At 33.2% G+C, this 16,290-nt stretch overlaps 1 protein-coding gene and 1 non-coding gene across 4 annotated transcripts in view; one reads left to right on the top strand and one right to left on the bottom strand.

The window, feature by feature from the left end:
• Itfg1 (integrin alpha FG-GAP repeat containing 1) overlaps window positions 1-16,290 on the top strand; it is a 260,497-nt gene that overhangs the window by 144,296 nt on the left and 99,911 nt on the right. The window lies entirely within an intron of this gene.
• LOC120888174 (U6 spliceosomal RNA) lies at window positions 16,143-16,250 on the bottom strand. The gene has a single exon (XR_013431239.1). It is a non-coding gene; the product is annotated as a U6 spliceosomal RNA (small nuclear RNA).

The following is a 16,290-nucleotide window of genomic DNA, read 5'->3' as shown; positions in this document are numbered from 1 at the left end:
TTAGTCTCTATATTATCAATATAGTCCCTATATTATCACCTATATTTAATGATATCATTTATCATGAAATCGTGTATTTAGCTAGAAAAATTGGATATGTTAGTAGTCCAAACTTGAATTTATTTTTGCCCTAAATCACACACCCACTAAGGCATTTACAGGTTTGACCTTACTATATTCTTATGCATTAACCTCTATTTTGTCTAGTTTTTATTCCAATATATCTCAATAAAAATGTGCACCAAGAATATCTTTGTTGATATGTGGAGGACGGTTATCTAATAGCCATTGATTTGTTTGTCAGTATATTTTGTTCTCATTTGGTAAGTCTCTCTAGTAATGAATTTTATTTACTCATGTTTGTAAAGGCACATAGAGTTCTGTGTTCTAAAACTTTCTTTTAATTTAGACTTGAGTTTTTCGGAAAATTAAAAAATTTGAGTTTTTCAGAAATTTAAAATCACATGGTGTATTTCTTTTTCTTATAAATTAATTAGGGCTTAGAAAGGTTACATGACTTCTCTAAGTTCACTCAATTACTAGTAGACTTGTGAATCAAACAGTAGTGGATTGCAGTTCATTGTGCTTTCATTGTATTATACTGATTATTTATTCATTCAAGAGTTTGCCTGCGCTTGGAAAGGAGCATTATGCTAGGATATGAAAATACAGAAATGAGCAAGATATAAATATCCTTCTTCTCATGGCTTGTTTGAGGAAGAGCTGTCAATAGTCGAAGTTCTAACATATCTATGACACTGTACACAAAAGAAGGTATATTAATACTGGCCATGCATTTTAACAGAAGAGGTTAATGCTCACTTTTTTTGTTTGTCTGGTTTTTGGTTTGGTTTGGTTTGACTTTCTTTGTTGGAATTAGGGATTGAACCCAGGGGCACTCTATCACTGAGCCATATCTCCAGCCCTTTTTTGTATTTTATTAGAAACAGGGACTCACTGAGTTGCGTAGGGCCTTACTAAGTTGCTGAGGCTGGCTTTTAAGTTGTGAACCTCTTGCCTCAGGCTTCCCAGCCCCTGGGATTACAGGCGTGCATCACTGCACCTGGCTAATGCTCACTTTTTTTTTTTTATTGGTTGTTCAAAACCTTACAAAGCTCTTGACATATCATATTTCGAACATTAGTTTCAAGTGAGTTATGAACTCCCATTTTTACCCCAAATACAGATTGCAGAATCACATCGGTTACACATACACATTTTTAACCTTGGAAACAAACTGAACAGATGATACAGAAATAGCCAAAAGGTACTTAAAAAGCTACTCTACAAATTTAATCAATAATGAAATACATATCAAACCATAATAAGGTACCACTTCACACTGACAAGAAATTAAAATCAGAAATTTACATTTAGCAAGTATAGCTTCAGTTGTATAGAAATTGGAAACTTTATGTGTTGCTAGTAAAGTCATACATCCACTTTTGAAAACTCTGACAATTTCTTAAAAATGGAACATACAATGACCATGTGACACATGAGTCCCAATCCTAGATGTATACTTGAGAGAACTGGAACCATATATTCACAAGAAGACTTTTATTCATAAGAATCCAAAGTAGATACAATCCAAATATCCATCAACAAGTGAATGGATAAACATATAGTAGAACTTTTTCTGATAAATGGATGGATCTGGAGACTAAAACATATAGTGGAACTTTTTCTGATAAATGGATGGATCTGGAGATTATCATGCTAAGTAAAATAAGCCAATCCTCCCCCAAAAAAGTTAAATGTTCTCTTTGATATGTGCATGCTAACACACAACAAGAGGGGAGGAGAATTCAGTGGATTAGACAAAGGAGAATGAAGGGAAGGGAAGGGGGGATGAAAATAGGAATGACAGTGGAATAAATCAGACATAACTATTCTATAATATGAATACAACACAGTAAAACTCCACATCATGTACAACCAACCACAAGTATTGGAGCTGAATTAAAATAATTTTAATAGTATACCTGTGTAAACTATGTCAAAATACACTCTACTATTATCTACATCTAAACAGAACAAATACCAAAAAAAAAATACAATGAAATATTATTCAACCCAAGAAAGGAATGAAATCGTTAGATAAAACTTTAAAATTCAGTTCATCAATTGCAGTAACCACATTTCAGAAGCCACTACAAAAATATAGAGTATCATCATGGGATTAGGAATGACAGTGGAATGAATCAGACATAACTTTCCTATGTTCATATATGAATATACCACCAGTGAAACTCCACAAATGTGAACAGTATGAAATTATATGATTGCAGAAAGAACACAGACTTTGGACATTAATCCCATTGTTAGGTGTATCTTCTGTCAGCCACAGTTGTGTCTTGAGCCTAACAGGGATAGTAATTCATACTTTATAAGATTCTCAATTGAGTAATGTACCAACATTCCATACCTAACACCTAATATATAGACAGTATGTTGATGCTGTATTGTATTATCAACTGTTAGAACTCTCTGGAAATTGTCTTTATCTCATCTAGTGACTGGTCAATAAAAGACCTATCAGCCACACTCTAATGGACTACAACTCCAAGACTACATCGCTGTCAGAATTCTTCCTCTTCCTATTCTTCTTCCTTGTCTTCCCCATAGGTGCTGATGCTGAGTTCAGCCTAACCTAATAAAATTATTGTCTCCCTAATCTCTCTTTCCAGTCTCTTGCCCTGGGAACCCAACTTGCAGTGATCAGTAATGTTAGTACCTTCTACTCAGCACCATGCTAGGTGCTTGAAATTCATGTGAAATGACATGGCTCCTTCCTCATATAGCCTACAATGTGGGTTAGAGGGTCCACAAAGTCTTTTGAGAGAAACATATTTAAACTGAGTATCAAAGGAATTAGAAACAACTTGCCAGTGAGTAAGGGGGATGGGGCAGGAATAAATGCTTTGCAGGAAGAGTTGCATTTGCCAAGACACAGATCATCTGAAGCAAAAGATGTAGCAAAGAAAGCAAATTTTTTTAACATATCTAAAATTCTATGAATTGGCCCCCACTGTTTTCTGTGGCTCCTTTGAAATAGAATAATGATAATACTTAATATTTTGATCTGTTTTTTTTAATAATTTTTTGTAGTTGTAGGTGGACAGAATGCCTTTATTTTATTTGTTTATTTTTTATGGGATGCTTAGTATCAAACCAGTGCCTCATGTGTTCTAGGCAAGCATTCTGTCACTGAGCTAAATCCCCGGCCCCTTTTGATCAGTTTTAACTTTTGGTCTAAGTAAGTTTCTATTACATATGATTTCAACAGTTTTTAATCTTTTAATTGCTCCAAATAAATATTGCACTGTAAATTTTAATAAAATATATGTATGAGTCAAGAAGAATCTTATAATCTGGGTGTTCATCTGTAACTTCAGAATAATTCATTGAAGCATTTTGTTTATTGGTGAGAAGCTAAAACAGCTGTATAAATTCAGAAACAAGATTATCCTTGTATGAATTATACTAATAAGCACATGGATTTTTTTTAAATATATGTATTTTAAAATGGCACTTTCATTTGTTCCCTTGACTATAGGGAGCACAGAGAACAATTTCAATGAGTGGTTCTGGGAAAGATAAACATACTTTACTTCTCACTTGTGGACTAATCTTACAGATGTTTGAAGAAAGTATTGAAATCTCTTAATTATTGCTTTGTTTTAAGGAAAAACTATTATAAAAAAAATTATATCTATTTAATTGATAGTTGCACTGTATATTGTAGCATATATTCATGACTAGAAGAATGTGATATATCTTACTGGTGCCCTTTACTTTGTTTTTTAATACTTTTGTTCTATGAATATTTTTAAAATATATAATTGTTTAGCACCTTTATTGAGATAAAATACACATATCATAAAATTTTGCATTGAAAGTATACAGCTTAAAAACTTCAGAGTTTTGCATCCATCCCAACATTCAATTTAGAACATTATCCCCGAAAGTATACCCGGTATCTCTAAGGCATGACCTCCCCAGAAGTTGGCAATGCTAGTTAATTTTTTGCCTTTGTGTCTTTGCTGTTTTGGTCATTTTACATAAATGGAATCATAAAAATGATTCTTTATGATTGGCTTCTTTTATTTGCCATAGTGTATTCAAGATTTACTCATATCATAATATATATCAGTATTTCATTTCTTTTTATTGCCAAATAATCTTCCATAGTATAGGTGTTCCAGATGTTATTTATCCATTCATGACTTTCAACGGGTGATACAATATTGTAGAAAGGTGTCAAGAATAGCATTGGATTGTATGTTTGCTAATGCTTTACTAATAAATTGCAACACATAATGTGTTTTTAAAAATGCAACTTTATTCAGTTACAATCTGGAAGTCAGAGATCTAAAATTAGTTTCACTGAGCTAAAGTCAGAGTGTTAACACTGCTGGTTTTCCTGGAGGCTACAGGAAGGAATCCATTTTCTTGCCTGGTCAAGTTTTTCAAAGTTGCCAACATCCCTTGACTCATGGTCCCTTCATCCATTTTCAAAGTCAGTATTGTAATATCTTTGTATTAGTCTTGGTTCTCCAGAATATAGAACCATTAGAAAGGATAAAGAAAGAAATTTATTGTAAGGAATTGGTTAATGTTATTAAGGAGGTTTAGTATTCCTTAGACCTGTAATCAACAAGATGGAGATCCAGGAGATCTGATGTGTAGTTCTAGTCCAAAGACCAGAGAGTGAGGAAAGTCAGTGGTATAAATTCCAATCCAAAATCAGCAGGCTCTAAAACCAAGAAAAACTAATATTCAGGCTAAGGATGAAGACCATAAAAGAACAATATCCCCAGCTCAAGGTGATCAAGAGGAGTTCCCTCTTAATCAGCATTTTTGTCTCATTTGATTCTTTAATTGAATAAATTGAAACCCACTGACATTAAAGAGGGCAGTCTGCTTTTCTCGGTCTAGGAAGTCAAATATAAACTGCATTCAAAAACATCCTCACAGACACACCAGAAATAATGTTTGACCAAATGTTGTGGTATCCCATGGACCAAATTGACACACAAATTAATCCTCACAATCTTATCTACTTTCTCAACTCTTCTGCTCTTTCTCATTCTCATACTTGCTTTTTAATAAGGACCCTTGTGGCCAGCAGTAGGGGAATATTATTCAGTCTGCTACCCCCTTCTGGCTTCCTGAAGATTAGTCCTTGTCCTACATGCAAAATATATCTATTCTATGTAAACATTCTCAAAATTCTCAAACCATTACATCAACTGAATTACAGGATGTCACTGAAGACTCATTGGTTCAAAAGTCCTAAATCTCATTATCTAAATTATCCAAATTGGGCCTAAGTAAGACTCTCACTCTAATTAGAGCTCTCAATATCTCATACCATCATAAGGCACAGTTCTTCTCCATCTGTGAACCTGTGAAACTAGTAAATTAGCTATTTATTCCCAAAAATATCACAGGAGGATGGGGGCAAAGAATGAGATAATTGCCATTAGCATTCCCCTTCAGAAAAGTAAAAAATTAAAAGAAAAAAATAGGGGTACTGATTATTGTGTTAGTCTTATATGCTGCTACTTTGCTGAAATTGTTTATTGATTTAGAAGTTTTCTGGTGGATATTTTCGGTGCTTTAGGTATAGAGTAATGTCATCAGCAAATAAAGATTATTTGGCTTCTTTTCCTATTTGTATCCCTTTATTTGTCTTCTCTTGCCTGGTTGTTCTGGTTACAACATCAAGAACTATGTTGATCATGTACAACCCCAAGAATGACAAGTTATACTCTATGTATGTATAATATGTCAAAATACATTCTACTACCATGTATAACTAAAAATAAATAAATTTTTAAAAGAATATTATCAAAATAAAACAAAATATAATCCATTCTTTAAAAAATAAAATATAAGTTTGATTAAAGCACTTGGAACACCATTTTCTGAGAGCTTGTGTGACCCTTATCTATCTGTTTTCCTTTCCCATTTGATAGGTTATCATAGTCACAATAGGCTTTCTTGTGTTCTGTCTTCCTTTCTTCAAAGTCCAGTGACTTTGTTTGAAACAGACACTGGTTTCATAAAATGTGTTTGTGAGTGTTCCCTCCCTTTCTATTTTGTGGAATAATGAGAAGGTGATTAGCATTACTTCTTTAAAGGTCTGGCAAAACTAAACTGAGAATCCATCTTGTTCTGGACTTTTCTTTGTCAGAAAATTTATTATTACTGCTTGAATCTTGTTGCTTGATATGATTTGATTAAGTTCTCTGTGTCCTCTTGGTTCCATTTGGGTGGGTCATGTCTGTCTAGAAATTTGTTATACCTTTTAGATCTTCTCATTATTGGAATATGAATTTTTTATATTCCAATAATGAATATGCCAACAAAGAAATCAATAAAATTACTCTATTCACAATAATCTGAAAAAAAACTTTAGGAATAAATCTAAATAGGTAAAAGTCACGCATAATAATAAATCAAATACTGAAGAAAGATACTGAAGAAGACCTTAGAAGATGGAAAGACTTACCATGCTCATGGATAGGTAGAATTAAAATGGGCAAAATGGTTATATTACCAAAAGCAATCTATAGATTCCATGCAATCCCCACCAAAATACCAAACATACTCTTCCCAGAACTAGAAAAACTAGTCCTAAAATTTATGTGGAAAAATAAATAACCCAAAATAGACAAAGCAGTTCTGAGGAACAAGAGCAAGGCTGGCCCTCAGTAATGAATGGATAAAGAAAATGTGGTATATATACACAATGGAATATTACTCAGCAATAAAAGAAAATAAAATCATGGCATTTGCAGGTAAATGGATGGAGTTGGAGAATATAATCCTAAGTGAAGTTAGCCAATCCCAAAAAACCAAATGCTATATGTTTTCTCGGATATAAGGATTCATAGTGGGGTTGGGAGGGAGAGCATGGGAGGAATAGAGGAACTCTAGATAGGACAAAGGGGTGGGGGGGTAGGGAAGAGTGAGCGGGGTAAAAAAGATGGTAGAATGAGATGGATATCATTATATGTATGAAGATGCAAATGATGTGAATATACTTTATATATAACCATAGATATGAAAATTTATGCTCTATATGTTTAATATGAATTAGAATGCATTCTACTGAAATACATAACAAATTAGAATAAAACACTAAATTTAAAAAAAAAGAGCAAGGCTAGAGGCATTACAATACCTGACCTCAAATTATACTATAGAGCAATAGTAACAAAAAATAGTATGATATTGACATTAAAAATGGAAATGAAGACCAGCGGAATAGACTAGAAGCCATAGAGACAAAGCTCCCTAAATATAGCCATCTAATTCTTGAGAAAGGTGCCCAAAGCATACCATTGGAGTATAGACAGCTTTTTTACCAAATAGTGTTGGGGAAATTGAATATCCATATGCAGAAGAATAAAACCAGATCCCTACCTCTGACCCTTCATAAAAATAAATTCAACATAGATCATAGACCTAGGAATTATACCAGAAACAGTGAAACTTCTAGAAGAAAACGTAGAAGCAGTTTGCCAACACATTGGTGCAGGCCCTGGCTTTCTTAATAAAATTCCTGAAGCTCAAGAAATAAAAACAAGAATCAACAGGTGGGATAGCACAAAATTTAAAAGCTGCTTCACAGCAAAGGAAACTATAAAGAGCTTGAAGAGAACCTACAGAATGGAAGAACATTTTTACCAACTATTCTTCTGATAGGGGATTAATAACCAGAATATACAAAGAATTCAAAAATCCTAACACAAAAAAACTAACAAACCACTTAATAACTGGAAAAAAGATCTAAAGAAACATTTCTCAAAAGTATAAATATAAATAGCCAACAAATATATGAAAAGTTGTTAAACATCCTTAGCAATCAAGAAAATCCAAATCAAAACTACACTATCTTATCTCACCCTGGTTAGAATGGAGAATACAAATAACTGCTGGCAAGGATGTAGGGGGGAAATGTACATTATACATTGTCTGTGGGACTACATACTAATACAAACTTTGAAAAGCAGTATGGCGATTTCTCAAAAGAATGGGAGTGGAACCACTATATAATCCAGTTATCCTATTCCTTGGTATTTATCCAAAAAGAACTAAAATCAGCATACTATAGCAGCACAATCCACAATATTGATGTTATGGAACCAGCCTAGGTGCCCATCAATAGATGAATGAAGATAATGTGGTTTATGTACACAATGAAGTTCTACTCATCCATAAAGAAGAATGTGTTTAAGTCATTTGTTGGTAAATGGATGCAATTGTAGAGCATCATGTTAAGTGAAGGAGGCCAGACTCAGAAAATCAAGGGCTGAATATTTCTATCAAATGTGGAAGCTAGAAGAAAAACTGGATATAAAATTAAGATCTCATGAAAATAGAAGGGAAATTAGTAGAGTAGAAGTAGAAAACTAAGGTGGAGAGAGGAGGGTTGGGAAAGGCATAGAACTGGGAAATGAAGTTGACCAAATTATATAGGTACATGTATGAATATGCCACAATGAATTTTATAGTTTATAGATAATATAATGCATCAATTTTTAAATTAGTAAATAAATAGAAGGAAGACCAATCCAGTAGAGCAAAGGAATCAAGGGAGGGGCAAGGGAGACAAAGGGGCAGTACTGTGGATTGAAATGAAGAGAACTATGTTATATGCATTTATTAATATGTCAAAATGAACACTAGAATTTGTATCTGAAAAAGGTTTTAAAAATAAGATTTCCTGTAGCAAGTAATATCAAATTCGATTAAAAAATTATGACCCATTGAATGCAGTCTGTAATAAAATCACTTGAAATATAGTTTTATAGGTAGGTTCACATTAAAAGGGAGGGAAAGGTACCATGCCAACCCTAATCAAAAGTAGACTATATAGTTTGGAGATTTTTTAGAAAACTTGGAATGGAACCCCTATTTGATCCAGTTGTCTCACTTCTTGGTGAAAACTTAAAATCAGCATAATATAGTGACCCAGCCACATCAATGTTTTTAGAAGCTCAATTCACAATAGCTAAGCTTTGGAACCAACTCAAGTACCCTTCAACACATGAGTGGATAAAGAAAATGTTGTATACATACACAATTAAATATTACTCAGCCATAAAGAAGAATGAGGTATGGCGTTTGCTAGTAAACGGAAAAAATTGGAGACTATCATGTTAAATGAAATAAGCCAATCCCTCCAAAAATAGAGTCCAAATGTTCTCTCCGATATGTGGATGTTAACACACAATAAGCAGTGGGAGAGGAGAATAGAAGTTCAGTGGATTAGACAAAGGAGAATGAAGGGGAGGGAGGGAAGGTGGAAATAGGAAAGACAGTAGAATGAATCAGACATAACTTTTCTGTGTTCATATATGAATGCATAGCCAGTATAACTCCACATCATGTACAACCACAAGAATGTGAATTTAGGGCAAGGCATGGTGGCACAGGTCTATAATCCCAGCAGCTCTTGAGGCTAAGGTAGGAGGATTGCGAATTTGAAGCCAGCAACTCAGTGAGACCCTGTCTCTAAATAAAATACAAAATAGGGATAGGAATGTGGCTCATTGGTTGTGCCCCTGAGTTCAATCCCTGATACAAAAAAAAAAAAAAGAATGGGAATTTATATATCAAAATACACTCTTCTGGCTTTTATATCTAAAAAGAATACATTTTTTTAATATGAGTAAAATAATCTTCAGAGCAAAGACAAATACCAGACATGAAGATTAATATTACATTATTGATTAGAACACTAATTTGACTTTCTGGCAACCAAACTGCATCCTAAAGCTAATTTGGGGCCTGTGTCCATAATGTATAAAGAACTGTACACTCAATAATAATAAAATAAGAAGTTTCAATGCAGCCCGATTCCTCATTTTACATGTGGATTACACTTTGAATGAACAAGAAATATAGGAATTCCAAGCCTTTCATAAGTATTTACCATTCCTTAAGTTATATTCTTATCACTGATTATACATGAATGTGCTTTCAGCTGATGGAAATCACTGTTTCTATTATATTTACTTGGTTATTTTCACCTCCAATAGTATCTCTCTACCTTCCTCCCCATTGCTACTACTGGTTTGTCCTGCAGTAGCAACATCAGGAATTCAAAAATAGCAATTTCATAACTTATTTTTCTATGCAAGAAATAATGTTTATCTAATCCTGAATATCATAGTTTGAATAGTGGGATTGGCAGTCCATGCAGGATTAAGAACTCCTCACCCCCCCTTTTTTTTTTTTTGCTTAATCTCTCTCCCATTCCCATTCTGCTTGGACTGTGGACACTTGTACATAACACTCTGTCATCTAAAATGTAGAGCATGGTAGCAGTAGCTGCTTCTTCTGTTCTATGCCAGACTTTACTAAACCCAAGCCGTGGTATCTAGATAAAAACTGTATTTGTAAATGACCTCTTCTGTTTTCCTTGCAAGCCCTACCACTCAGAAATTCTAATTTTTTGTGACAACTACTTCAGATTATTCAGATTATAACTGAGAACTCTGTGAATCTTGTGTTTCCCCCACTCTTTGTGTCTTTTTTATTTACATGAAAACATGTATTAAACATTGATACTCATACACAGACCTCCATTTGTAATCTCTTAAGTAAGACTCTGCTTTAAATGAAAAGGAAACAAACCTCAGTACCCATGAATGGATATAAACTTGAGCTTCCCTTTAGAGTGTAGAGTATCAGGAACAATATTTACTTTTATTTCATCAGAAAAGCTTTAGAGTTTTGCTTTTCATATAATCTACCTAAAATTAATTTTGTTGCTATAGCATCATAGAGATCTAATTTTATTCTTTTCCACTTAGATAACCAGTTGTCCCCAAGTTTGATGAGTAGTGTTCTTTGTCCACTGACATAAAATGATACCTTTGTCATTTATCAAGTTTCTCTATATGTAGTTCTGTTTTTGTGTCTTCTATTCTGGTTTCTTACCTTGTTTATCAGTCTGCACTGATTTCTTATTATGTTAATTATTGTAGCTCTTAAACAGTGTTTTGTATCTGGTGAAGAAAAATCTTCCAAGGGCTGAGGATATACCTCAGTGGTACAGTGCTTGCTTAATCTGTGTGAGGACCTGGGATCAATCTCCAGTACCCAAAAAAAAAAAAAAAAAAGAATGGGGGAAGGAAGGTAGGATCTTCCATTGTAGTTTTCCTTTAGAATTATCTTGACTGTTCTTGTGTCCTTGCTCCATCCACATAAATTTGGAGTTACTGTTTTTATTTGACCAAAAGAACTCTATTGGAAGACACAAGGACAGATGGAATAGAGTAGAAGACCCAGAGACAAACCCACATAGATATAGTCATCAGATCCTTGACAAAGGCACTAAAAACTACATTGGATAAATTATGCTGGGAGAACTGGATATCTATATGCAGAAGAATGAAACTACATCTTTCTCTCCCCTGCACAAAAGGCAACTCTAAGTAGACCAAAGACCTAAAGAGTTAGACCAGAAACTTAGCAAATACTAGAATACATAGGTTCAACACTCCAATATACAGGTATAGGCAACAACTTCTTCAATAGGACTACTAAAGTTTAGGAAATAAAACCAAGAATTTCTGCACAGCAAAGAAAACCATTAAGAACGTAAAGAAGAAAATCTTTGCCAGCTACTCTTCTAACAGTGGTTTAATATCCAGAACTAGAAAAAATGTAACACCAAGACAAATACCCATTTCAATAAGTGAGCAAATGAAAAGAAACAGACATTTCTCAAAAGAAGAAATACAGATAACCAACAAATATATGAAAAAATGTTCAACATCCTTAGCAATCAAAAAAATGCAAATTAAAGCTACAATGAGATTTCATCTCCTTCAATTTAGAAAGGAAATCATCAGGAATACAAATAATAATAAATTATGGTGAGAATGTGAAGGAAAAGGAACACTTTTATGAACTATTGATGGAATTGTAAATTAATACAACCACTATGTAAATCAGCATGGAGGTTCCTGAGCAGATTAGGAATGGAACCACCATATGAGACAGCTTTTCTATTCCTCAGTATTTATCCTAAAGAATTAAAGTCAGCCTACTATAGTTATATGCACATAATGTTCACAGCAGAGCAATTTGCAATAACCAAGTTATAGAACTGGCCTCAGTGTCCATCAATACTTAATTGGATGGACACTATACACAGTGGTGTTTTAGTCAGCTCTAAAAACGAGTGAAATTATGTCACTTGCAGGAAAATGAATGGAACTGGAAAATATCATGTTAAGTGAATCTTATAAAAATAGAAGAGACTAACCAATAGGGTAGAGAAAAGGGGGGCAGAAGAAGGGGAAGAAAGATTCTGGAGATGAAACTGATCAAATTATATTATATATAGGTACAAATATGTCACTGTGAATTCCACTATTATAAATAATTATTATGCAACAATACAAATATTTTAAATAAAATTAAAAATTTTAGGCTTTTGATTGATTTTTATTACATTTTATTTAAAGATTAACTTGGGATGAACTGGCATATTTCTGACATTAACTCTTCAAGGCTATAACATTTATTCACATTTTCTTTCAATATCCTTTAGTAATGTCTTGTCACTATCTTCATGAAACTCCTATACTGTTTTTCTTATATTGATTCCTAGAGACATCATTATTACTGTAATGAGATTTTTTTCTATTAACTTTCTGGTGATTCTTATTCATATGTAAGAAACTTGTTGATTTTAATATGTGAATTTTATATTCACCAATCTTGCTTTATTCTCTTATTCTCATAATTTGTATGTTCTCATAAATTTCCCATGCAGACAGTTTCATTTGAAAATAAGAATTTTTTTTTTGTTTAGTTGGTTGGGTTTTGTTTATTGTTGTTTTGGTGCTGGAGATTGAACCCAGGGCTTGTGTGTGATGACACACATTCTACCACTGAGCTACACTCTCAATGCCATACAGTATTTTTATTTTTATTGTACATATTTTTCTAACAAATTATAGAAGTATAGGAGGTACAAAATAAATGTAAATTTAATTGTCTATAATTACATTACCAAATGATGATAACTATTTTTAAATATTTTTCATTGATGCATTAAAATTATATATAAAAGTTGGATTCATTGTGACATATTTGTACATGCACATAATTTGATTAATATCATTCCTCCATACCTCCCCTTTCCATACCCCCTCCCTTCCTGTGACCTCCTTGCTCCACTCTATTATTTCTATTATTATTATTTTAAATTAGTACATTATAGTTATTTTTCATATAGGAAAGAATAATAAATAAGGTTTTAAAATTAATCTAAAAATGGCAATATTACCCTTATACATTCAGTCATTCATAAGTTAAAATATATATATGTCCATTTGTGTGCTCTTCCCTTTACTGTGATATGAAATAAAGACTGCATAATGAAAATACAATTTTTAGCCTTTTTAGAGTGTGCCAAGCATTACACATTAGTTAGATTTAGGATATTAGTGTATATGGATTAACTCTAGAATATACATGGTTTTTACCTTACCTGAAAAACCTATGCTGTATAAGATACACCTCAATTAAAATGTACTGTATTTTTTATAACTATATTTTGTAAATACCTATTATTGTGTCTTTACTCACTAGCATTTTTGTTTAGCCCCATAGTTGACATTTTAAAAATAGTGTCCTTTGTAATAAAAAGCAGTCAAAGGAATGTAATAGAATATAACAAGGGGTGGGGACTGGAATTCTCAAATTCTGAGAAAATATTCATTCTTGAGGTTAACCAATGTCCACTAAACATATTGGAATAACAGATTCATACATTTTCAGGAACATGTAGAAACATAACAAAAAAGAAAAAATGAGCATTTTTTAAAAAACTCTGATTATGTTAGTCAAAGCTTTTTAAATGTTAATGAGTTTTAGAGTTTCTTCCCTCGTATTCCTATAAGTGAACATCAGAAACCAAGTAGAATACCAAAGTGAGAATAGGCTATAAACTGTCATTTTCCACATACTGAAGATTTTGAAATAGAATTCTAAAGAAGTAAAGGTAGAATCATGGTACTGCCTGAAAACTCCTTTTGCAAGGTAGGGTTTCAAAACAGACTTACTCATCTTTTTTCCCTCAGCACATAAATTTGACTCAGTATTTCCTAACATAGTTCCTTGTCATATATCTTCAACTTATTTGTTGGCATGAATATCCTAATATAGATGTCAATTTCTTAATGGTATTTTCTATAGGTTTTCTTTATCATAGGTATGCCATTATTTGGCAGTTTTAATGCCATCGTTATCCCAAAATAGAGAATTTTATCTCATCTTTGACTAATGGTAAAAAGAAACTTAGCATGCTGAATTTCAAATTTAAACTGGGTCACTTGTGGGTCATCCAGTGCCAACAAATACTTGCCAAGGAAAAAATTTTCAATATTTTACAAGGGTTAATTGTTACATCTTTTTTTTCCTTTTAGCCCAAATTTTAGTTCATTATCTAAATGTTTTGTCCTCTGCTTAATAAAGGGTTTAATATGATTATGTGTTCATTCCTGGCTTAATCTTATTTTAATGCATTTTCAATGGTGGACTAATGCCCTTTTTTAAGGTACATCATTATCTTAACTCAGTATGTCATCAGGCTATTTCAAAAAAGATAAGATTAAATCTTAAATGTGGTTAGTTCTTGGGTCTCACAAGTATTAAGGTACATAGATTTCATACCTTTTGTGAGCTCATGAGTATTCATAGAAGTTGTATGGGATAGAGCCCTAATATCCAGAGTATACAAAGAACTCAAAAAATTAGACAATAAGATAACAAATAACCCAATCAACAAATGGGCCAAGGATCTGAACAGACACTTCTCAGAGGAGGACATACAATCAATCAACAAGTACATGAAAAAATGCTCACCATCTCTAGCAGTCAGAGAAATGCAAATCAAAACCACCCTAAGATACCATCTCACTCCAGTAAGAGTGGCAGCCACTATGAAGTCAAACAACAACAAGTGCTGGCGAGGATGTGGAGAAAAGGGTACTCTTGTACATTGCTGGTGGGACTGCAAATTGGTGCGGCCAATTTGGAAAGCAGTTTGGAGATTCCTGGGAAAGCTGGGAATGGAACCACCATTTGACCCTGCTATTGCCCTTCTCGGACTATTCCCTGAAGACCTTAAAAGAGCATGCTACAGGGATGCTGCCATATCGATGTTCATAGCAGCACAATTCACAATAGCTAGACTGTGGAACCAACCCAGATGCCCTTCAATAGATGAATGGATAAAAAAAAAAATGTGGCATCTATACACAATGGAGTACTATGCAGCAAATAAAAATGACAAAATCATAGAATTTGCAGGGAAATGGATGGCACTAGAGTAGATTATGCTTAGTGAAGCTAGTCAATCCCTAAAAAACAAATACCAAATGTCTTCTTTGATATAATGAGAGCAACTATGAACAGAGCAAGGAGGAAGAGCAGGAAGAAAAGACTAACATTAAACAGAGTCATGAGATGGGAGGGAAAGGAAGAGTAAAGGGAAATTGCATGGAAATGAAGGGAGACCCTCATTGCTATACAAAATTACATATAAGAGGTTGTGAGGGGAATGGGAAAATAAACAAGAAGAGTAATGAATTACAGTAGATGGGGTAGCGAGAGAAGATGGGAGGGGAGGGGAGGGGGGATAGTAGGGGATAGGAAAGGTAGCAGAATACAACAATTACTAATTGGGCATTATGTAAAATTGTGGATGTGTAACCGACGTGATTCTGCAATCTGCATTTGGGGTAAAATTGGGAGTTCATAACCCACTTCAATCTAATGTATGAAATATGATATGTCAAGAGCTTTGTAATGTTGTGAACAACCAATAAAAAAATAAAAAATTTTAAAAAAACCACAAAATAAAATTGATAACAAAAGAATAGTTTCCTTGGTTAAATTTCATTGGTATCCCCAACTATAAAAAAATATGACTAATATTTATCTAGAAATAATATATACATATGTATCCATTGTCCTTTAGTGGTGTCTCCTGGGTAGAATAAACATTTCTTCAATAATTAAACATTTTAGAAATTTTAAGAATTGCTTTCTTGTTTTGTTTTGTTTTTTCATCATTAATCTTTATATTTTAATATCCATAAAAAAATATGGAACGCTTCACAAAATTTGCATGTCATCCTTGCGCAGGGGCCACGTTAATCTTCTCTGTATCATTCCAATTTTAGTATATGTGCTGCCAAAGCAAGCACTTAAGAATTACTGATAAAGGGAATGACTGCAAACAGGATA

This window comes from Ictidomys tridecemlineatus, chromosome 15, assembly GCF_052094955.1.
Source record: "Ictidomys tridecemlineatus isolate mIctTri1 chromosome 15, mIctTri1.hap1, whole genome shotgun sequence".
NCBI classification, from domain to species: Eukaryota; Metazoa; Chordata; class Mammalia; order Rodentia; family Sciuridae; genus Ictidomys; species Ictidomys tridecemlineatus.
The sequence above is the reverse complement of the archived record's forward strand: the minus strand, read 5'-3'. Positions and strand labels throughout refer to the sequence as shown.